The sequence below is a fragment of the Protopterus annectens genome, chromosome 3.part1, assembly GCF_019279795.1.
Source record: "Protopterus annectens isolate FY-2018-M chromosome 3.part1, PAN1.0, whole genome shotgun sequence".
NCBI classification, from domain to species: Eukaryota; Metazoa; Chordata; order Ceratodontiformes; family Protopteridae; genus Protopterus; species Protopterus annectens.
Window position 1 is genome coordinate 1,905,538,564 of NC_056732.1, and position 12,359 is coordinate 1,905,550,922.

The 12,359-nt window shown below is 38.0% G+C and overlaps 1 protein-coding gene across 1 annotated transcript in view; it reads right to left on the minus strand.

Annotated features, from left to right (window-relative positions):
• The window catches only part of LOC122798818, a 638,969-nt gene extending 628,485 nt beyond the window's left edge, over positions 1-10,484 (minus strand). Inside the window, exon 1 of the mRNA XM_044067941.1 lies at positions 10,458-10,484. The gene's annotated coding sequence lies outside the window, so the exon portion shown is untranslated. The remainder of the gene's footprint in view (positions 1-10,457) is intronic.
• Positions 10,485-12,359: the final 1,875 nt, after the last annotated feature.

Below are 12,359 nucleotides of genomic sequence, written 5' to 3' on the forward strand. Positions count from 1 at the left end.
TCTTTAGTTTATTCAAAAGAGGAAATTTTAAAAACCAAACATGATATTAAAAACGGTGCCTTTTTACAGTCTGCGGATGTCGCTCGGTACTGTTGTTGCGTTGGAGCTTGCCTTTCCTTACTAGGCTCCGAGATCTGTTCCTTATGGGAAGAAGGTTCATTAGTGTAAAGCCTGTTTCTAAAAAAAACGCTGTTGCCTTCAGCGTTAGTGTTCACAAATGTTTTGCCAGAAGCTTGTATTATTTTAGGGCGAACAGACTTGTTCGTATTATCTACAGGGACAGCTGGAATATTGGAAGTAGATTCTGTTTCAACTTCATTATCTGCATTCATATTTAAATGTTGACTAGCAGCTGAACTCATGGCAGCTGCTTTTGCGTGCGTTGTGTCCATTGTGTTTCTGTTGCCAGCTGTGCTACTTCCTGGTTGGTTACGAGAATGATTGACGTTTTCATTATCCACTGTCTTAGTAGTCTCTCTGAGCCATGAGAAGATGTTCTGAGTTTGAAAATCTCTCAGATATCTCTGTAGTTTCTTAACTTTAGTTAATTGTAGTCTTTGGTCATAAGATGTGATACTGTCTTGTAAATGATCTAGTTTATCTTCTATTATATCAGCCGAAAAGCGGCTTGTAATGTCGTTTTCAATAGAGATAATATAATTTTTTAAATCTTGTTCCATGGGAGCAAAAAAAATCAACAATTAATTGCACATATTCAGCACTGAAACATAAATTCATCTGTTGCCATCTTCGAAGTAACTCAGGATATTGGTCTCCATAGCTGGGCATATTTAGAATTCTTAAGCCTCTGGGAATAACACTGTGTTGCAGGGAGGCTTGTAGGTGCAAGCGCTACCAATGCAGCCTCCTGTATTTGTAAAGTTTATTTTCAAGCTCCCTATAGCATTGCAGAAATTCAGGTTGAAGTGAGTTAGATTCACAGTTGGTAACTGTTGCAATAATACGATTTATATCCAAAAGAGGATTATCTCGTACACTCAGGATATGAAATAAACGTTCACTTCCAGTAGTCATAGATGGTGAAGTCAGAGTAGATTCCATCAAAAGGAGAGCTGTGTGCTCCTTGAGCTGAATAAAAGAAATACGAAATAAAACACAAAACAGCTTCAAGGATGGGGCTGTGTGCAATAAGACAAGAAAAACAGTGTATAAAAATGCACTCAACTTACACAACCAAACGCTCTTTAATCATCATTCTCTTTCGGCTTTTCCCGTTAGGGGTCACCACAGTGGATCATCTCTTTCCATTTCTTCCTATCCTCTGCATCTTGCTCTGTCACACCAACCGCCTGCATGTCCTCTCTCACCACGTCCATAAACCTTATCTTAGGCCTTCCTCTATTCCTCTTACCTGGCAGCTCCATCCTTAGCATCTTTTTCCCAATATACCCATCATCCCTCCTCAGCACATGTCCAAACCAACGCAATCTCGCTCTCTTGCTTTGTCTCTAAACTGTCCAACATGAGCTGACCCTCTAATATACTGATTCCTAATCCTATCCATCCTAGTCAAACCGATTGCAAATCTTAACATCTTTAACTCTGCCACATCCAGCTCTGACTCCTGCCTTTTTGTCAATGTCACTGTCTCCAACCCATATAACATAGCTGGTCTCACTACACTCTTGTAGACCTTCCCTTTCACTCTTACTGATACCCGCCTGTCACAAATCACTCCTGACACTCTTCTCCACCCATTCCACCCTGCCTGTACTCTCTTCTTCACCTCTCTTCCACATTCACCATTACTCTGAACTGTTGATCCCAAGTACTTAAACTCGCCCACCTTTACCAACTCTACTCCCTGCATCCTCACCATTCCTCTAGCCTCCCTCTCATTTACACACATATATTCTGTCTTAGCCCTGCTGACCCTCATTCCTCTGCTCTCTAGAGCATATCTCCACCTCTCCAGAGTCTCCTCAACCTGATTCCTACTCTCACTACAGATCACAATGTCATCTGCAAACATCATAGTCCACGGGGCCTCCTGTCTGATCTCATCTGTCAACCTGTCCATCACCACTGCAAATAAGAAAGGACTCAGAGCTGATCCTTGATGTAATCCCACCTCCACCTTAAACGGATCTGTCACTCCCACTGCAGTCCTCACCACTGTCACACTACCATCGTACATATCCTGTACCACTCTTACGTACTTCTCTGCCACTCCCGACTTCCTCATACAATACCACAACTCTTCTCTAGGCACCCTGTCATATGCTTTCTCCAAGTCTACAAAGACACAATGCAACTCCTTCTGACCTTCTCTGTATTTCTCCAACAACACTCTCAGAGCAAACATTGCATCTGTAGTGCTCTTTCCTGGCATGAAACCATACTGCTGATCACTAATCATCACCTCCCTTCTTAACCTTGCTTCCACTACTCTTTCCCATAACTTCAAGCTGTGACTAATTAGTTTTATCCCTCTGTAGTTACTGCAGCTCTGCACATCACCCTTATTCTTAAAGATAGGTACCAAAACACTTTTTCTCCACTCCTCAGGCATCCTCTGACTTTCCAAAATTTCATTGAACAATCTAGTTAGAAATTCCACTGCCATTTCTCCTAAGCACCTCCATGCTTCCATTGGTATGTCATCTGGGCCAACAGCCTTTCCATTCTTCATCCTCTTCATAGCTGCCCTTACTTCCTCCTTGCTAATCTGTTTCACTTCCTGATTCACTATCCCCACATCATCCAACCTTCTCTCTCTCATTCTCTTCATTCATCAGCCTCTCAAAATACTCTTTCCATCTACTCAACACACTCTCCTCTCTTGTGAGTACCTTTCCCCCACTATCCTTTATCACCCTTACATGCTGCACATCTTTCCCAGCTCTGTCCCTCTGTCTAGCTAATCGGTACAGGTCCTTTTCTCCCTCTTTAGTGTCCAATCTCTCATACAACTCTCCATATGCCCTATCCTTAGCTTTCGCCACCTCTCTCTTTGCCATGCGCCTCATCTCCTTATACTCATGTCTACTTTCTTCATCTCTTTGACAATCCCACTTCTTCTTCGCCAGCCTCTTCCTCTGTATACTCTCCTGTACTTCCTCATTCCACCACCAGGTCTCCTTGTCCTCCTTCCTCTGTCCAGATGTCACACCAAGCACCTTTCTAGCAGTCACCCTTACTAGTTCTGCTGTAGTTACCCAGCTATTCGGTAACTCTCCACTGCCTCCCAGTGCCTGTCTTAACTCTTCCCTAAACTCCACTTCACAATCACCGTTTTTTAACTTCCACCATTTAATCCTTGGCACAGCTTTCACACTCCTCCTCCTCTTCTTGATCACCAACGTAATTCTACATACCACCATTCTATGCTGCTTAACTACACTTTCCCCTGCCACCACTTTACAGTCTCCAATCTCCTTCAGACTGGCCCTCCTACATAGTATATAATCAACCTGTGAGCATCTTCCTCCACTTTTGTACGTCACCCTATGCTCCACCCTCTTCTTAAAATACGTATTCACCACAGCCGTGTCCATCCTTTTCGCAAAATCCACAATCATCTGACCTTCTGCATTCCTCTCCTTAACACCATACCTACCCATCACTTCCTCATCCCCTCTGTTCACTTCACCAACATGCCCATTCAAGTCCGCTCCAATCACTAGTCTCTCACACTTGGGTACACTCACCACAACTTCATCCAACTCACTCCAAAATTTCTCTTTCTCATCCATCGCACACCCAACTTGTGGAGCATATGCACTAACAACATTCATCATTACACCATCAATTTCAAGCTTCATAAACATCACTCGGTCAGACACTCTCTTCACATCTAAAACACTCTTGGCATATTGTTCCTTTAGTATAACCCCTACCCCATTTCTCCTGCCATCCACACCATGATAAAACAATTTGAACCCGTTTCCTAAACACCTGGCCTTACTTCCCTTCCATCTGGTCTCTTGCACACACAATATATCAACCTTCCTTCTCTCCATCATATCAGCTAGCTCTCTTCCTATACCAGTCATACTGCCAACATTCAAAGTTCCTACCCTCACTGCTACACTCCTAACCTTCCTCCTATCTTCCTGCCTTCGGGCATGCCTTCGCCCTCCTCTTCTCCTTCGGCCAACAGTAGCCCAATTTCCGCCAGCACCCTGTTGGCTAACAGTACTGGTGGCGGTCGTTGTTAACCCAGGCCTCGACTGATCCGGTATGCAATTATGAAAAGTTCTCCGCATCAATAATTTTTGGCAGAAGTTTTACGCCGGATGCCCTTCCTGACGCAACCCTCCCCATTTATCCAGGCTTGGGACCGGCACAAAGAAATGCACTGGCTTGTGCATCCCCAGTGGCTCTTTAATAAAAAATAAAAATAAAATAAGGTAAGCGCTTTCGCGACAACAAACTGTCGCTTCATCAAACAAAGAACACTGAAAAGAGGCCATGATATATACAGACTGTTAATTGAATAATTGACTATTGTCATCAAATTAACATTAAGAAAATATATTTAAAAAGACAGAAAGGTAAAAATGGTTAAAAGCCTATTATAGGTAAGTATGGGTCTGTGTACTAGGTAATAAGCAGGCATATAAAAATACATGTGTAAAATACATATAAAAACATGTAAAAAAAAGATATAAAATAAAAATAATGAAGTTAATGTTTGAGACGTCTCATTTTTAAGAAAGGTTTAACAGAGAAGGTGCCGTTTAAACCTGGTGGTTTTTCGGCATTAAAGAAAAGGATCCATTTCTGTCCAGATGCCTCTGTAATATTGTCAATATCTCCTCCTCGTAAATTAGCATCTATAACTTGAATAACAAAGAACCTAAAAATATGTGAAGGATCTGTTGATATAACATGACTGGCTAGTGCATTGTTTTCTTTCTGATTCCTGATATCTCTAATGTGTTCCAGTATCCTGTCCTTTAATAGTCTGTTAGTTTTGCCTATGTAATATGCATGACATTGCTTACAAAATGCAAAATACACTAGGTTAGTTGTTCGACAGTCTGCATAGTAATTAATCCTGATAGTAAATTTTTTGGTAGGATGTGTATAAACTGTATTTGAATAAATATACTGGCAGGCAGAACAGTGTCTGCAGGCAAAAGGGCCTGTTCTCATTGATTCACACTGTCTATTAATAGTGTTCTTGTTGCAAATATGTTGCTTCAGAGACTTGTTTCTAAAGGAGAAGGCAAGTGTATCATTAATAATATTCTTCAGTTCTGGAATCTCTTGTAAAATATTCTAGTTCTTTTTTTATGATCTCACAATAATTATTGATATCACTGGAGTACTGAAAAGCAATTCTAAACCTGTCTGTAGTAGTAGATGGTGTTCTAATCTCTAATTATTCATTAGTAACATTTCTAAAATAGGGTCTACATTTGTCCTTTCTATGTGTCCATGCTTGATCTATCACTTTGTTGATTTCTTGTTCAGAGTAACCTCTTTCTAAAAATTCTGGTTTGCTTATCTGTAAGGCATTTCGTGCATCAGTATTGTGTAGTCTAAGCACCCTGTATACTTGTCCCTTCAACATATTACGAGGAATGTGTCTGGGGTACATGCTATTTTTGTGTAGTAATGCATTTTTCCTTGTTGGTTTCTTATATATGCTGCTGCATATTTGATCCAGTTCTGATTTCCTTAGTGTCACATCCAGAAACTACAGGGATATGGGCTATTTTTTTTTTTTAATTAAAAAAACCCTTGTGTTTTGGCAACTCTGTTTTTGTTCTCTATATGATGTTTTAGCTGTAACAGAGACCCAGTCTTAATGTTTGGATGGAGTGCTTAACAATTCTTAAGATCGAATCTCATGCCTCTGTAGTGCTTAACTGATTTGTCTTTTTCCAAATAATGGAGAGCAATTACCACACTCCATGCACCGCAAAATGAATAAACAATATTAATATTATCAATAAAGCATGATGAGAAATGACATACATAGTCAAAATTAAGCTAGTAGTGTCAGTATACTATGGTGAGATGCAGCACAAGTTATAGACATGTTTTTTCACAAAGCTTAGCAAGTACTATATGGCAGACATTACTATGGTTACAAGCACATGATCCACAAAAATCTAAGAATGTAATATAGCTGAGCAGCAGCACTGGTTACAATGTACTAAATGTTAATGTGCTCATGTAAACAGTGTAGCATGCAGCAGCTTGGCACAAGTGCAGAACTGAAGAACACAATACAGAATAAAGCAACTGTGCTAGCAAGCCAATAGCAATGTTTTGTTATGGTCACTACTCATTGCCTTTCTCTCATGAGAATAAACAACAATCGCGCCACACGAAAAAAAAATCACCTTTAGCTAGGCAAATGTATACAGTACTCACTCAAACACAATGAATAAAATAAAATTTCTACCCTGGTGATCTAGGGATCAAACATGCTGTCAATCTAGTAGAAGCCAAAGTCTGCAGTGTGCAGTGACCTGGTACAAATAAGCACTGATCTGTGCAAAACAGTATAAAGTAAATCAGCCGAAAATACCACAAAAGGCAATTAGGATCAGCAGTGCTAGTAAGTCAATAATTTTAGGCTCTGGCTATTGCTACATTTCCCTTCTCTAATAAGAATGAACAGCACTCACCTGCCCCCCCAAACAAACAAAACATCAACAACAGCTTGTGCTTACAGAAAAGTACAGTACACGATCAATGCAATGCATTAAATAAAGTCAAGCCACTTCCCTTGTGGCCTACAGATCAGAACTGTGGTCAGTCCAATAGTTAGCAGCCCAGGTGTTCAGCATGCATCAGCTCAGCACAACAAATAAGAAAGCTGTGTATTATGTTTACCTGAAACTATGGCTCCGAGAAACCCCAGGTAAAAGAGCATGATTATTACTTTATTAAAATAATGGAACAGGCAATTGGTCTTCACAGTGCCTGTAGTAGCTTATTTTATAGACAACCCTAACCTCAATGACAGTGACATGAACATAACAACCCACTTATGCAGTTGCATGACCAACAATGGAACACATATCTAGGAATCAACTCTCTAATAAACAAAATTAGTGTACACCTGTGGTTATACTTAGATATATGTACAAGTAATTCTAAGACTCCCTAACATGTCCACAAATCGATTTCCTCACACAAATGCAACCACACATAACCAAAACCTCCCCAAAGCAAACAGCATTCCGGAGAGATAAAAACACACACATAAAAATCATTTTTGCAGGGGTCAAGCCCCCTGCACTCCACACCCCTGCTGTTTACATGTCAGGTACAAGGTCACACCAATGAGGGGAAAGTGGAAATCTCTGGTGCACCAACAGATAATTATTCTGGTTAAAAGCTGGCCATTTGAACACCAGCAATTCGTCATTCTGGTGAAAAACTGGCCAGCTGAACACTAGTGATTGCATAAAATGGTACTGATTACTAGTCCTTCATACACAAATCCGTGTCCCTCATTCTAACACATGCTAATTCAGACCAGCAACCAGCTAAATTTGTTCTCGTAGGGAAAAGGTTGCAAACTGCTCTGTCTATTGGATCAGAGCCAAAGCCACACTAGTTTGTGTAAGCTATCCAATGCCACAGTATGATACCGGAAGCATATAACTGACACTGAACATTTTCACATGTCTGACATGATATATCTTATATTTATTTCACCAGGTGGTTTTAACATCTATTATTGTCAAGTTAAACAGAAATAAGGTTACCTAAAAGAATGTGGCATGAAGTTTGCTGTACCTACTAAACAGATTCCTAGCTTGTCGTTAAGTGGTCTGTGAGATGCTGTTTACCAGGGGGTATTCCTGATTAAATATAAACCTTTACCAACAAAAAACACTTGATTAATACCCTGCATCAGTCATGGCAAAGTAATTCTTTTACTGCCACTCTTTGGGTTTATAGGTACTTATAAAAAGCAAACCAGAAGACCACTGTGGAGCCTAATCCAATATTTCAGTTGTGCCATACCACTCTGTGGTTCTCTGACTTCTCAGAATCACACAACAAGCACTTGGGAGCTAAAAGAATCAATACCTTGTCTACAGGAATCAGCTTGTTAACAGCTCACAGGCAAAATCCTCTGCACCATCTGCTAATCTAAATCACCTATGCCAGACTCAAACCTATGACTCTGAAGTTAAGAGGCTCATGCCCTACTGTTTGAGGTAGCCAGGCTAGTTAAAAAGATTCATACTTAGTTATTAGGCATGCAGTCTAGGAGACCAACCCAGTTTACCAATTGCCTCATAGCACTGTTTTGTTATGGGAATGCTAACTATCATGCATGGGGGCAAGTGGAGGCTAAAAGAATCAAACCCTGGATTACAGGAAGCAGTTTGTTAATAGGCAATATTCTTAGTCCTCTGCACTAAATGCACATATGGCTGCCTTGGTCTCGAAAATGCATAAGGAATAATGGGTAACAAATTTGATTAAGATGTGCCTATCCAGATGACAACAGTTTGTGACCTTACATGGAGTTAGTTCAGAGGTCAAGTCTTTTACATGTCTATGTGCTTATGACTAAGTACTGAATGTGCAGTTAGTAGGACTTTGGTTTCAGAGTGACGTGATTCCATGTGCATCATGGAGAGTGACGTGCCAGCGATAGCATGTGGATCACAGTGGGATCAGAGGGGGTAAAGCTGATAACAGTTACACTTCAGTATATTTTTCTTTTTTGTGACAGTTTATGTATTATTACAAAACTCTGTCAAAATGTGTTTAACTTTGCTAGAGCTATGTGGTTATAGAAATGTATTCCAACTAAACACCCTACTGAAACAAACTACATTACTTTGATTATGTCAAATTATTGTTCTACTGTGAGGGATATAGTCAAGCTTTGTACCCTTAAGTTCTAGCTAGAGGTAAAATGAGGGCAGATGGTGGGCTTATAGTCATGTAACATTTGGATAGATCTAAAAAGAGAACCATGTTCTTAATTTGATGTTTTAAAAATAATAACAACAGCAAATTCTATATGCACTTATACCTAAAAGTCCAGGAGTTTACAGTGGAGGTCAGGCACCCTGAATTGTCTTATATCCAGGTCTGGGTAAAGGCTGCTTGTCACTGTGAAGGAAGGGAGGCTAATTATAAGAACAAGAAACTTTACTGCTTCTATGCTAGGTGTTCTTCTCCTTCTCCCGTTTCATGTCAATAATCTCGACAGCCATTTTGGGAAGGCTTTTATTCCTAATGAAAATCTCTTAGTGTATGCTGTATTTCTGTATTAGCAATGCAGGCTCTGCTTTCCTGAAAGACACTGCTAACTATCTACCTACCTATCTGTCTGTCTGTCTGTCTATCTATCTATCTATCTATCTATCTATCTATATATCTATCTATCTATCTATCTAGCTATCTATCTATCCAGCTATCCATCCGCCCATCTATCTGTCCATCTATCTATCTTCCCATCTATTTATCCATCTACCTACCCAACTATCTATGCACCTATCTGTTCATTCATCCACCTGTTCATCTAGCTATCACTTTGTCCTTGAAGGCTTGAAATAAAATTAATTTTATTTGTCCCATCACAGAGAAAAAGGTTGGCTCCCACTGCTCTCAAGCATGTTCCCAAATATGCAATAATTAATACTTGGGAGAAGATTTTTCTTATTTTTGAAACACGTTAGTACCATCCTTAGATACAAAGTTGACAGTATGTTGTAAGTTAGCTGGTAACATATGTTCACACAATTAGGAGAATCAGTAGAAATTAAAGGGGCGGGGTTAATTTTATTATTATTATTACTATTATTATTAGTAGTAGTAGTAATGTTATCTTTAATGAACAAAATATAGTTTGTTACATAAATGTATTTAACTGTCTTAAACTGAGCAGTATCACAAATACAAAACAGACAGATACAAATTGCATCAGGTATTTAGTAAATATTTTCTAATCATGTATCTGGCAGTTTAGTACTTTGGACTTCTGGACATCACTAAAATGTTTACAGTACTTTCTTGCATCTTTTTCAGAAATGTCCTTTCTCATAACAAAGGTTTGTTTCACAGTACTCCTCTCCTTTACTCAAACATTCTGCTATAAGTTGAAACAAAGTATCTTTATAAGCTGGGTTGATTAATTGCTACTGTAAAATATACATGATAATAGCTACCTAATTCTAATATAAAGAGGAAATAATACATATACAAGCAATGGCCACAGAAATATTGTGTATTTTAATGCTATTAAAGTGTTCATGTTATTTTACTACCATCTCATTAAAAGAACAGCCACATTACAAGAACATACAATTCAGAATGTTTGAGATCAAATATACTGAAATATTTAAAAAGTTGAATTCTGCAAAGCTAGTTTGTAAAAGCCCTATGCAAACTTATGCATTTACTACTCTTTAATATACTTCACTTGATGTATGTCTGTATATTTCTTAAAATACTTAAACTTTTTTTTTCATTTATGGAATTAAATAAAAATGTTAAAATACCTTTTGCAGCTTCACGTGCCATCCTCTTTCTGTCTGTAAAGAAACAGAAATGAGAGAACATTAAATAAACCACTTTCTGGGACACAGACCTACTTTTCACAGCCGCCATACTAACAAACTGAAACTGGAAAATAAAACACTGATAAAACTCCAAAAAAGTATCTAGCAAAAGCTCCGAGTACAGAAAAAAGCCCAAACGCCGTGTATGTGCTTTAAACCAACCACGTTTATTTTAAGCGCTTTTCGTTGCCAAAATGTAGCAACTTCTTCAGAAAATACTAACAAATTTCAAACATCATTATTTAAATAATTAGTTCAGTCACATGGTGTTAATATCAACTAAAAAAAGTCACAACTAATTAACTTCATGACTTCATTAAGCTGAATGCAATGCTTTAAACTCTAAGTTGCTGAATGTCAATAATAAAACATCAAGATTAGCTATAAAATAAAATAAAATAAAACATCCTTCTAATAAAGTATATATATATATATATGTATATATATATATATATATATATATATATATACATATATATATATGTATATATATATATATATATATATATATATATATATATATAAATAAGTACAGTAAAAAACAATTTCTTTATGAAGGAGACGAAATCTATGATACTAAAATTTGTCCAACTTGTATACTGACATCAATGCGTACTAAGAAGTCTGAAATTTAATTACCTCTTCAGACTTTTAAGTTTTAGTATGCAAGCTATGTTACAAAAATCGTTTAAACTTGGGAAAGAAAATGCATTTAAACGAATTTGCCATAATAACTCACATTCCTCTAAAAGTAAATTAAAGAGGCCACCTCTCATACCAATTTGTATCTAGTCCATTGCTTTAAAAAAAATGTATGTCCTTCGTTTAAAGTTGTGTGTCTAGCCAAAGGGTTGTCAACTTTGTTTATAGAAATTGCATGAGTATGTTCGTATATTCTGCCCCACAATCTACGTTCAGTTTTGCCCACGTAGAATGTTGGACAGCTTACACATTTAGCAATATACACTACTAATTTAGAATTACAATGAAGTTTAAAGTTTAACTTAAACTTGCTGCCATTAATACAAAATGTATTTCCTACTTCAATAAATATACACATCTTACAACTACCACATGTGGTCATCCCTGTATGTCTAACCAAGTTTGAGTTACCCCCACTTTCAAGGAGGTTCTTAAGGTTACAACCTCTCCTGAATACAAGTTTTGGTGATGACCCTAGTTTGTCAAGCAGTATATTGTCATTAATGATAAACTGCCAATTCTTATATAATATAAATATCACCATGTCACTATCAGTACAAAAGGTAGTGACAAAGCTGCCACTAAAACTGGGATCTCTCTCTTGTATAATCCCTTGTTCACTATAAGAATTACTGAAAGTGGTACAAACATTGGTAGTATGATTTATGTTGTTCGTGCGAAGTATCGGTTCCACAGACCCACTTTGTCTTTTATCAACTACTTCACATACTAAAGACTGAATTAGATTACCAGGGTAACCCCGCTGTTGGAACATAGAACTCAAGTATGCACATTCCTCTTGAAAATCAGACTCAAGTGTAGTCATCCTAGCTGCCCTAATTAGTTGACCTTTTACTACTGAGCGCTTCTGGTGAAACGGATGGCAACTTGAAAAGTGAAGATAGGAGTTACAGTATGTATCTTTCCTGAAGATCTTAGACACATATATACTATTGATTCTGTCTTTTGATAATTTGATATCCAGTTAATTAATAGTGTCTTTATTAAATGTCTCTGTAAACTTGAAAAACTCCGTTGTAGAGTTCAAGTAGGAAATAAACGTCATGGCTTGTGCATTATCACCATGAAACAAAACAAAAATGTAATCTAAAAATCGTGTATATATAATAAGGTTCACCT